Genomic DNA, 12903 nt, shown 5'->3' on the forward strand with positions numbered 1-12903 from the left:
ATTTTATAGTCTTCTGGTGGCGGTTAGCTATTTTAACTTGCAGTTGCAGTGCGGCGACGTAGTGGAACTTGGCGCTTGGCACTTTAAGGCGTGTGTTGGAACGAAGCAGAGAACACCTTCACTTAATTATGGGTACAATTACCACCAGGTAGGTATGCCGCTTCAGATTGACGCATAGCTCTTCGGCCATTAGATTCGTAATTGTGGAGTTGTAACAACAAGAATAAACATCTTAAGGCCTTCAGAAATGGGCCGCTTGTGAGATGCTGTAATGTGGGCTTTTTCAACGAATTCGAGATTTTTCTTAAAGGCTTGTGATCAGTTAGGCACTTTGCGCTTAAAACTTAGCCAATTTTATAACAATCTCAGCCAAGACACGATCGCATATGCTGTTGAATAGCATGTAAAAGTGGAGGCGATATGCGTACACTTTACACGCGGTTAAATGGAAGCATGTACGCATATGGCCTCCAATTTAGCATCATATTCTACATAATATACGACTGCGTGTTGGCTAGGATTGACTTGAATTCTTGTGCACGGTTAGATAATGTACAAGATACCAGATGCACTACGTACAAAAATCAAGTCAATTCGTATAGAAATGAATGAGTTATAAATAGAATGCGGCCAAAATTGGACCCTAACCCACAGACAAACAGGCGTAAATCTGAGAGGAAATTCATCAAAAACTTTTGCCCGGTGTAGTTTTTGTGAGCACACTGCCACCTGTTGGTATAACCGCGCGAGACACTGTCAGCCATGATGGATTTCGATTTGACGTTTGTCTAACACGCACACTACTACACAAATCGCCTGTAATTTTCGTTTGCATCATTCAGCAACGAAACGTGTACACTGGCAAACGTCAAAGCGATCGAACACTAGCGCCTCTGGTGGAAGTGCGGAAATCAAATGAAATTTGACTTAGTTAATTTGGCTAACTAGATAGTTATCTACCCTGTGAGCCAGAAGCACTAGAACGTCTTTTTATGCCACAGCTTGGGAATGCATAAATTAAAATTGTGCTTAAATTAAGAAATGCATTAAAAGAGGGAAGTTTCTGCACAAAGTTAAGTCCCGGCGTTACTCAGGGAACTTAGTTCGCTAGAACTGGTTTTGCTCCTGGACGTTTGAGTCACTAGCGTAGCCAGAAATTTGCTCTGGGAGGGGTTTTCGATGTTCAATAATAGGTTATTTTGTTCGACACTCACATTTTGTAAATATATACAGTAAATTTGAGCCGTAGGTTGAAAATAGCGGCGCAGCCGAAAATTTTTTTCGCCACAAGGCGGTTTATACTGGAAATTTGTTCCAGAAATTTTGGCTCTGGGGGGGGGGGGGGGTTTAACCCTAAACACCCCCCCCCCGTGACTACGCCACTGGTTTGAGTTGAACCAAGGACGTTTCCAGGTAGTTCCTAGAGAGCCCAAACGAAAAAGATTCCCATGGTCCTCAGGAGCGTTTCAGCGGGTCTCAGGAATCTTCAATGCCACTCCGATAGAGAATCCCTGAAACGCCCCTGAGACCACCTAGTACCTCTCAATTCCTCTGAAACGCCCCTGAGACCTCCATGTGCTCCTCTGAAACCTTATGGGACTCAATAAAACGCCCCAGAGCTTCTCTCAAACACCCCCGAGACTAGGATTCCTCCTTCAAGGATTACTCCTGCAATTTTTCCTGAGATTTTTCCAAGAACTCCTTCCGTGGTATTTCCACACATTAACTCTCAAACGGTCCGTTTTGGGACCCTGGCGTCCATTGGACCCCAACATATATTCTCGTATATCTCGTGATCCTTACTTTTTAAAACGGTGATGTTTCCAGCAAAAATGTTAGGTATGTCAAGGCCTATCTAGTGATAAACAATTTAGTACAAGAAATTATTGCTAGGTGGCGCTAGATAGCATTCCAAAGTGCTCCCAATCAATAGGATGAATATAAATAAATCTGCCGAAGTCATCAACTGAGAATATTTTCTGTAGATCGAGATATCAAGTACCTAACAAATGTTTATTACATTTTTGGATTTGGTTCGAAAGTATTATCCACATGTAATCTCTGAAGCTATACTTTCGCCACCTGGTGAGTCAATTCTGAAGTAAATTATCCATCAAATAAGAAGTATTGGTATTGTATGTCATTATATTGCATCAAAACATTCACCTCAAAAGAAGTTTACTTTTTTGAGGACGTTTGTCGCTCAGGATGTCTAGAATGCTGAGCGAATATGTATATATTAGCGCCAGCTTGCAGAACAACATTTGCATAATTTTTATTATCAAATGGAAATAGATTTTGATGTATTAAACACTTTTGCCGAAGACACGAACATTCTATGCATTTGGAATATCAAGATATTCAAGCTTTCAATCCGTAATTTGAATACACACTAGCGCTATCTATTCAATTGATTTATCAGGATTGCCCTTGGTCTGCAGAACAATTTTGTCGAAGACAGCATTATTCTAGGAAGTCATGATCGTAAGATACTTGTAATCATTTGTGCTGTGGGCTCCAATGGACCCCAGGCAGGTTCAACTTTGACATCGAAAATAATCCATAGTACGCCATGAAACCAGGGATGGGAACACTCACTTGCAACGAGTTACATTCACTTGCTATTTTCTCAGCTCAGAAGCGTGCAATCAAGAAACGATGTATGGGCGACTTTTGCCTTGTGATTTCGTCTAAAACTTTGTCAAATAGAGTAGGGGTCGCACACGAATCCCAAGGTCGTGACAGAGCTGTAAAAGCGACTCTCTATGAGGTAAGTGTAGTTTACATTCACCTCGTGGAGAGTTGGCTTCGCAGCTCCCTCACGAGTTCGGTATGCGTGTGCGACCCCTACTCTATTCGGCAAAGTTTTAGACGAAATCACAAGGTGAAAGTCGTTTCTTGATTGCACGCTTCTGAGTTGAGAAAACTACAAGTGAGTGTAACTCTTTCCAAGTGAGTGTTCCCATCCTTGCTTGAAACTATTGGTATTTTTGCACAAATAACTCATCGCGGTGTAGTTTGAAGGTACTGTAAAAATGGGGTCGATATGTCAATCCAAACTTGTTTGCGACAACTTCAAAGTGGCTCTGGGGTCCAATGGACCCCAGGTATCCATTTGAGGGTTCATTCGAGAATTCCTCTAGAAGTCAGAAGTCTAGGCTTTCCTTCTGTGATACCTCAAGGAGCTATATTTGGGATCCTTTTTGAGTTTGCTTCAGAAGTTCCCCTGGGATTTTTCTGAAACTCCTTCTGGGACTTCAAGAGATTTCTTCGAGGATTTTTCAAGGAGTTCCGGGAAACCTCCTGGAATTGCATCCAAGATTCTTCTAATAGCAAATAGCTCTTTAGGAATGTCTTCAAAAGTTTTTCTTTTGACTTCCAGAAGGTGTTGTTGGGAAAATGAAATCTCGGAAGAAACTATTGGAGGAAAACCAGAAGGAACTTGCTGGAGTATTTTCTCAAGGATATCCTATAGAAACTTTATGAACAGTTTTATAAATAAAAACTGCTGGAGGAATTCCTCAAAATACTCCTGAAGGAATTCTCTAATTAACTCCCGGAGAACTTCCATTCAAAACACCTTAAAGAATTACAGGGCAAACTTCCGGAGGAATTCCAAAAGGATTTGCATGAATTCTAAACGGAACTCTTGCAGGAAACCAGAAAAGGGTTCCTTGTTGATTACTGGAAATCCCGGAAGCAGTTTCTTAAATAATTCCAGAATAAGTTCCCGAAGAGGAACCCCGGAAAGAGTTCCCAAAGAAATCCACGAATGAGTTACTGAAGAAATTCCATGAGTTCTCAGAGGAATCGCGAAAGGGGTTCACATAAGAATCCTGTAAGTAATTCCTAGAGGAATGCCAGAAGGTGTTCCCGTTGGAATTATCGTAGGAATCCTGAAGAAATTCTTGAATCAATTCCAGAAGTAGTACCTGGAAGAATCCCGGAAAGAGCTGCTCGAAGAATCCTGGAGAAGTTTTTGAATGAATACTGAAAGAAGTTCTTGTAGGATTTCTAAATGGATATCAGGAAGACTTCCTGGAGAAACCCCAGGAATCCCGGAGGAATCTCGCATGGAAATCCTGGAACGACCCTCACGGAATTTTGGAAGCAATCTCAGAAGAAATTCCTGAAGCAATTCCCGAGAGAACTCCAGGAGGAATCCCGGAAGAAATCCTGGATGATTTTGCTGGAATGTCCAAGAATACCTTCTGGAAGTCTAAATAAAAACTTCTGAAAACAATCCAAAAGAAACTATCAGGAGAATCTAGGATGGAATTTCTTGAGGTTTCCGACCTCTTTGAGCAATCCCGGAAAAAAAATCCTGAAGTCCCATAAGGAATCCTGGAAGGATGCCTGGATTGAGTTCGTAGAAGAACCTTTTAGAAGCCTCAAAAGTAATTTCGGAAACAACATTGAATGAATCTAGAAACTCCTGAAGTAATCTCAGAAGGTATGCCTTAAAACATCCCAGGAAAAATCTCTAGAAGAATCTCGGGAGAAATCCTTGCAAGAAAACTTGAAGGAATCCCAGGCAGAACCTCACCAGAATCTCAAAAGAAACTCCTGGTAGAGCCCCAGACCCAGGGGGGACTTCTGAAGGAATCCTAAATGAATCCCCTGAAGAATCTCACCAAGAACTCCCTGGTAATTCCAGAAGAAACTACTGGAGGAGTCTTGGAACGAGTTTGTGGTGAAACCGCGAAGGATTTCTTGGAGAAATCCCCGATGGACCTTCTGGAGGGGTTCCACGATGATCATCAAGTCATGTATCAGCACGAGCACACTTTCCCACGCACGTGAAACCCACATTTTGTCCAAAGGTTGATGAAATGTTTTTGAGTCTCAATCGTAAATAACTAGGCCACGAAACGTCAAAGACTTTCTTATCTTTCTATCTTAGCATGCACGGCATACAGTGCCCTATACTGTTTTATGCATAGTTGTCCCATGTTATATATGGCATTCCCGGCTCATAGCTCCTGTCAATTTGTTTGCTACGCGGATAAAATATGAAGGCATGCCTTCTTGAATTATCAGTGGGACCTTTGGAACGATGAGAGATTTTTGTTAACGAACAATAAACGTGAATGATAAAGACGCATCACTATCGAAACTAATATTCCGATTACAATTAAAGCCCATTCTCAGTGCCCTGTATCAGCACCTAAATGACACCTATTATCTACCAGAGCACTACTAGACAAGTACGTTGCAAAATCCCAAACGAAACGATGCAAAAATAGCTCCAAATCGGCCATCGGTCAACATATCGTAAACAAATACAGGCAATAGCTGTTTCTCACGATGTGTCTATGTCTCCGGAATTACACCACTTTACAACCGGATTGCACACAGTAATGCGCGGAGACCAAATACGCTCAACGACAACACTACTGCTGGGAAGGGTAAGCAAATTCGTCCAATTCTCGCACTTTTGGTCTTCCAGTAATGATGCAATAAGGTCTCTCTTTACAGCTCGCTGTTAATTTTACACGCAATTTCAGAACACTACACTGCACAATATTGTATGTATCTAAAGCTACACGCACGCACGTTGTCACTCAAAGATGCTGAACCCGAACCGAACACCCAGAAAAGAACCGATCGGCACAACGTGATCCGGATAACTAAAGCTGAATGGATGGCGCACTCACTTCATCTCTCGACGACCGATCGGCTTCGAACCTACTCAGCCATTCATAGCGCTGACCAGCTGTGTGTGGTCAAGGTGTTGTGTTCATTAACGAGCAACCAGCCAGCCAACCGCAAACACCGTCATCATTTGCGCGTTGTTAGATAGCAGCGAAACTATAGCTAATTCAACAAGCTTCGTCGTTCGCAATTGAGCGAGCGCGCAGTGGTGATGGTGTGTGGTTTTGAAGCGCGATAAATTCGCGATACCCTGTGGTAGCGTGGTAGTAGATGCGCAAACACAGCAGTTAGTATGCGAGGTTCATCGTTTATGGCAGCGTCTGATCATCTGTATGTGATATGTGTGGAAGCTGCATAATAGAATCAACGATTGAATGGCTTCAAAATCGAACTGTTACTGTTGGCAGCATGGTTTTCATTTCGCATATCGTCCCAACTGTATGAAGGTGTGGGTTGAGTATTTCTGATGAATAAATCTGCCGTTTGAAGCTTAATGACTTGTGTGCCAAAAAAGCATTACAGTCTATGAATAATTACTCATCAAAGTTTAATACTGTCACCAAGTATAGGGTTTGCAAGGAATTTTGAGCACATCAGTTGTTCGGGTAACTGATTACCATTAACAGACCACAATTGGTTGGATATTTTATGGTTGAAATCTGCATGTTACTAGGGCCTTATATAAAAGCAGCATCTATCAAAACTGCGTAAGGGTTTCGGGTGAACTATCCAGTTCATTTGAATCTCTAAACCCGGGGACTGCGACAAGGGGACGGACTCTCATGCCTACTCTTCAACATCGCTCTGGAAGGTGTGATGCGACAAGCCGGGCTCAACAGCCGGGGAACGATGTTCACAAAATCTGGTTAATTTGTGTGCTTTGCGGACGACATGGACATTATCGCTAGAACATTTGGAACGGTGGCAGAGCTGTACGCGAAGCAGCAAAGGTCGGACTGGTGTTGAATGCCTCAAAAACAAAGTAGGGAATCGCGCCACTTGGGCGGTGGCTTCTATATTCGTCTGTTTTCCACTATAACTCAGTCAAATTTGAACCAATTGACACAACTTTTGGAATGTGGTGAGATAGGTATAGTATCTACCCGTGTACAACATTTCAAGTCAATTAGTTCAAAATTGACTGAGTTATAGTGGCAAACAGACGAATATAGAAGCCACCGCCCAAGTGGCGCGATACCCTACATGCTGGTAGGCGGAAACGAACACGACCGGATCCGTCTGGGTAGTAATGTTACGATAGACGGGGATACTTTCGAGGTGGTGGAGGAATTCGTCTACCTCGGATCCTTACTGACGGCTGACAACAACGTGAGCCGTGAAATTCGGAGGCGCATCATCAGCGGTAGTCGGGCCTACTACGGGCTCCAGAAGAAACTGCGGTCGAAAACGATTCACCCACGCACCAAATGCACCATGTACAAAACGCTAATAAGACCGGTGGTCCTCTACGGGCACGAGATATGGACCGTGCTCGAGGAGGACTCGGAGTCTTCGAGCGACGCGTGTTAAGAAAAAACCTGTCCGCATTTTTGAATGAAATTCTCAAAAAGTTTCCGTATAGTCTACGTAAAAATTAGTTTAGTGATTTTTTGAAGGAATTCCTAAAAGCATGCATGAAGAGATTGCAGAAGGGATTCCTAAAAAATTGTCACATTTTTTCTGTAAAAATTGCCAAATGAATCATAAAAGAAGCTCTAAAAGGTTCAAAGGGGCCGTTCATAAGCCACGTAGACTTTTCGGGGGGAAGAGGGGTCTACGCTTCATACACATTTCAAAATTTTTTTATGGAGAAAAATCTACGAGGAGGGGGGGGGGGGTCTGAGATGGCCATATTTTTATCTACGTGGTTTATGAACAGGCCTAAAGCATTTCTCATAAAATTCCACTAGGAATCCCTACAGAAAGTGTTCAAACAATTTAAACATATTTTATGGAAGGAATCTCTGTAAGAAATGCTGATGGAGAAATTATGCAAGGAATAGTGTTAGGATCCCAAAATGGCCGCCACAATGGCTGGCTTTGGCACCTAATCACGATTTCGAGCTTGCTTCTTGAGATTTATGCGTTTGAAGTTCTGATGCACTGTTGCGGGATTTTAAGACGTCCTTAAGAACACGTTGATAAATTTTCTATGGAATTCCTGGATAAATAGCATAGCATAGCATAGCATGAATACTTGCACAAATCTTGGATGGAGTTGCAAAGTTGAATATATCCATTGACATTGCTGATGTCGCTACTATCTACAAGGTCATAGATTCACTCAGCTCCACACACCTGGCCAAGTCCTTGCAAGCATTTATAAATCCCTTCATCAACTTAGAAAGAGCCCAAAACTGAAGCAGCTTCCAATAGATGAAAGGATGTTGAAAATAGCGAATTTTCAACTTATATGGAGTTATATAGCAAATATATTCTTTTTTTTCATCCTCATCTGTAGAGCCTTTTTAACCACTGCGTCCATTATTTAGGAATATTGTGGTATGACCCATATTTAATTTGGTGCTAGTCAAATATCCTGTCACAATTGAGCTGCGATGGACAATGGTTGATGAAACACCTGATCCCAACTAGGCACAACTCGTTTTATGAAGTTTATTACCCTGTTGGGATTACTTCGCCAAATTTCCAAGGGCTCTAGAAACCCTTTACCAAATACCGCCAATCTCTGATTGGATAGTACTCCACAGTTGCAGAGTAAATGTTCAGCAGTTTCGTTTTCCGCTTGACAGAAACGACACTCGGAGGATTGGATTTTTCCAATCTTATTTAGATGATAATTACTCGGGCAGTGACCAGTCATCAGACCAGTAATTACCCTGAGATTTCTTTTGTTTAGATACAATATGGACCTGGCTTTTTCTGCACTGGGTTTTATGAACCTTTTCGCTTCCATGGATGTATCCGTGGCATTCCAATTAGATTCTACCGTGGACATTTCCCAAGTTTTTAGTTTCATCCGTAGAGCACACTCAGGAACTCCACAGAAAGGTTCAGGGCCTACAAAGCTTGATGCCGCACCCTGTCTGGCTAAATTGTCGGCGTTTTCATTTCCCAGAATTCCACAATGACCGGGCACCCAGTATAAAGTTACCTCGTTCCTACTGGCCAATTGCCTCAGAGAAATAATGCATTCCCAGCAAATATATACTGAAGTAGAATTATTTATAAATAAATAATATTGGAAAGATCTCACCAATTATTCTGTGGTTTTTGTGATTCAATGCCGATCATCTAATTGTCTTGATTAATGTTCTTCTCTGCAAAGAACAACACAATACTCAGCAAAGAACAACACAATACTGAACACTAAACACCCGCGCATCTATTGTTCTGATTTTGACGCGAGACAATGGCGAACGCGATCGATTATGCTGCCATACTCACGCCTTACAGAAGCGATGCATGCACAGCAAAGAACAACACAATACTCTTCTATGGAATTCCTGGATAAATGTCCAATAATTTTCTAAAGGGATTCATTAAAATCCGCTTGGAGGAACTTCCTAAGAACGTCCTGGAATAATCAATCAATGAATCCCTGAAGAAATGTCCAAAAAAGATCTTGATGAATTAAATTGAAGAAGCTTCCGATGAAATTCTTAGATGAATTGCCGAAGGAGTCTCTCCTTCAGGATGATAATTGGAGAATTCTCTTAAAGAAGAATGTGAAGAAATTCACAATGAAAATCATGGGAGTATTACCGATGGAATTCCTAGATGTCTCTGGAGAAATTCTGCTACAAATCCTTTAGCAAAATTCTCCAAGGTATCCTCGAAGCAATTTTATGTAGAAATTACATTGGAAATGCTTAAGGTTTCCTGGAAAATAACCCAGAATGAAATCTCTAAGGAAATTCCTGAACAGGAAAAAAAAATCCAAAGGAATCTCTGGAGAGAATATCCGGAAATTTCTTCAACGACTCTTTTTAGCAGATCTTTCAGGATTCTCTGGAGAAATACTTCAATGAATCCCAAAACGATTTCCGGATGTGGCATTTTAAGAAATTCTGAAAGATTTTCGTATGATAAAATAAAATCCTGCTAAAAAATCGGAATTATCCAAATGAATTCCTGATTCCTCTTCTGATTCGTACAGAAGGTTCTGGGTTCAATCCCTGGCCCGTCCCTTTCATTCTCTCTTTATCTTTCTATATGGTCGGGGTTCTGCTAAACCGAACCAAAGACCATTTTTTTGAAAAATTGAATTTCTTAACCATTAGATGAAGAATATGATGATCTTCTTTCCGTGTAAAAATCCAGTAATTCTGACAGCTCTTCGTGGAGTAAATTCAAAATTTCTGTTTGGCAGAACATACAAAAAATAAAATTGCATCCAACCAGAGTGAACTGTAAACCATTCCACAGAATCAGCGAAATATTTTAGTTTTGGTCCAAATGATGAACATTTCAAGTTTTCCTCATCGCCGTCAGATTTCTAACTTCTAACCGACTCATAGTAACAAGCTGTAAGAGAATTTAACACGTAATTAAAAATACGGGTGTTGGAGGATCCAATTATGTTTCGATGGCATTGATCGCTAATTTTCCAAATCACATTCAGCCAGACCGAACCAAATCCATTGCATTTAAAAATCAATTTATTCTCAACAATACAAAAATGAACTGGTTTTGAATACATGCGTTATGTCGATACACCTCATACTGATTATTCAACTCAGGAGCCGTCATTGAACAACAAGGCCAATGAGAATAATAAAGCTTGGAAAAACTCAAACACTTAGTTCACTTTGGCTGATCGAAAAATGGCGTTTTCGCGAAAATTATCCTTGAGAAGAATGTTTAGAACTTGATGCATACTTAACGACTCACCTTCAGCAAGGTAAAATGACCTAGAGGTAACGTGCTTGGTAATCACTTAAATGATCCAAGTTCGAATCTCTTTCACATTTTTGAAAACTTTTTTGTACTTAGTTCACATTGGCAGAAAATTTTCATGGTTTCCTTCGACCAGCATAAATTTGAAGTACATTAATTGCTCCACCTTCACATCTCAGGATCTCAGAACATGCACGGACATCATTTGGTATAATCACTCTTGCTCTGTGCCTGCACAATACACATGCACCGCCTATAAAATAAAATCATGGGTGGGAAGGGATGGATGAGCTGGGAGGGCTTACATTACACACTATTTTGAGACCTCTGTGCTACCATACTACGCGTCCTCTCTGATTCATGTAAAGAATTGTGAGTGATATCGATTCGAACTTGATAGACACTGAAAAATCGAGATTTTTTATCACATTCCGACTGGTTTTCTCTGAAACAAAGAAACACAGTCAGCCACACTGAACTATAAACCATATTCCAATGTTTTTGTTCAGCCAGAGTGAACTGAGTGCAATGTACTGAGAAATTAAATGTTATTATATCAATGATTTTAAATAATTTACATGTATTCTTCATCTCTGATGGTTATTAAAGGCTTGTAAGTTACATGTATGCGAAAGAGTTTAAAATAATCTTAGCTGTTGTTTATTTCTGAGTGGTTGAACTTTAAGCTTAATTATCTCGGAATAAACTTTTTAGCGCTTAGTTCGGTTTAGCAGAACCCCGGCCATATAGTTTCTCCATCCTCTACATCCTCTACATCTACATCTACATATACAACTCATGCTCATAGCCATCGAAGGAACAGAAACGGGTTGAAAAGCCGTTCCCATTTCTTCCAACTTTCACAGCAGCGTGACCATTTTTTTATACCAATGTAACTTAAAAATAACATGACCTACAAAAAAGTGTGGTATGTGTGACTTTAAGGAATTTGTGTGAACTTTCAAGTAAAAAATTGAAATATTGAAAAAAACGATCACGCTAAAAAAGTTAAAAAATAAATTGAAGTCAACTTGGAATACATGCCCATTTGCGAAATGAAATTAATCCTATTTCGGAGAACCAAACCCCACACCAACCGTTAAGAATAAAATTCAAAATGGATCAAAGTAATTAAATTGCTATTATCTGAATCCAACCCAACACAAAATGTTTTTTTTTTCAAACCAATTTTTGGGTATTTTTATACGTGGATTTTCACATATTAATATTAAACATAGCTATATTTGTTTTAATTTGTTTTAATTATAAATAAATATAAAGAGGGGAGGAGCTGTCAAAAATTTTCCACTTATGCTACCGTGATTTCAAATGCAGCGATATGGTCAAACTCAAACATTACGAAATCCTTGAAAAAGGTCCAATAAGGACCGAAACGTCGGGTTAAGAAAACATATAGTTCTTTTTGATTGACCAAATTAGACTGAAATGCCAATTAAAGATATCATCCAACGTACAGTCGATCACCCAAAGAAAGTCAAACTCAAAGCAATAAAACAAGTACGATCACGATTCTCATCAGCCAACGAGTTTGAAACTTTTACTACAAATCATTTTATTGCAATAGGCAACTATCATTTAAAATAAAAAATCAATAATTTTGCTTTCGGGATGAAATTGATCAGTAAATGAAATACCTTTGCATGTGCCAAAAATATGTTTTCCACCTGAATTAACCACCCCAGTATGCGAAATGCTACGCAAAACTTTTACGAGTTTTCTCAATTTTTAATTATTCAAGTTTTAAATTTAGTAAATTTTATGAAAACGCCTTAAAGTATGCACTTTTCATACTGAAAAAGTGATAACTTCCGGAAAAGTGCAATGTTATGTATAAATTCGAATATTTATAAAATTTTTGATGATGAAATCGTGTTCAGCAAATACTTGGCAGCTAAAAGCATCCATTCGAATATTCATTACATGTGCGATACAGCCACGGTAACAAAAGTTTGAAAGGGTGCCAATCACGCAATTATGGAAAATATTTAATTTCATACAGAAATATGTGACTAATTGACTGTAAAACATGTAACTCATCATCAATAGCCAGATGATGGTCATTTTATACCAATTGTTTTAAGTTTAAAGCAATATTTTTAACAAATGAAAATGACCCTCACGTCGATCAATTTCACCCCACTGATCAATTTCACCCGAAATCACGGTACCTCAAAAATGCTTTTCTTCAAAAGTGCCCATCTTGCGATACATGGCAAAATTTTCAATAATAACAAAAATGTCATGTTTTGCAAATTGATATAATTTTTCTTATTTGCATTTTTTTGACTTTTAAAGCTTATTGACATTTTTCAATGTTATAAAAGTTCACATGATTATCTAAAAGTCACCCATACATAACTTTATTGC

General features: G+C 39.7%; 1 protein-coding gene across 8 annotated transcripts in view; it reads right to left on the reverse strand.

The window, feature by feature from the left end:
* LOC109430157 (lipase member H-A) overlaps window positions 1-12903 on the reverse strand; it is a 77279-nt gene that overhangs the window by 44058 nt on the left and 20318 nt on the right. The window contains exon 1 of one of the 8 annotated variants that reach the window (XM_019706194.3): window positions 5557-5697. The exons of 1 other annotated variant lie outside the window; for it this stretch is intronic. The gene's annotated coding sequence lies outside the window, so the exon portion shown is untranslated. Of the gene's footprint in view, window positions 1-5306; window positions 5698-12903 lie in introns of those variants that run through there. 6 more of the 8 variants (XM_019706195.3, XM_019706191.3, XM_062849973.1 and 3 more) reach the window with 6 other exon arrangements.

Source organism: Aedes albopictus, chromosome 2 (genome assembly GCF_035046485.1).
Source record: "Aedes albopictus strain Foshan chromosome 2, AalbF5, whole genome shotgun sequence".
Lineage (NCBI taxonomy): Eukaryota > Metazoa > Arthropoda > Insecta > Diptera > Culicidae > Aedes > Aedes albopictus.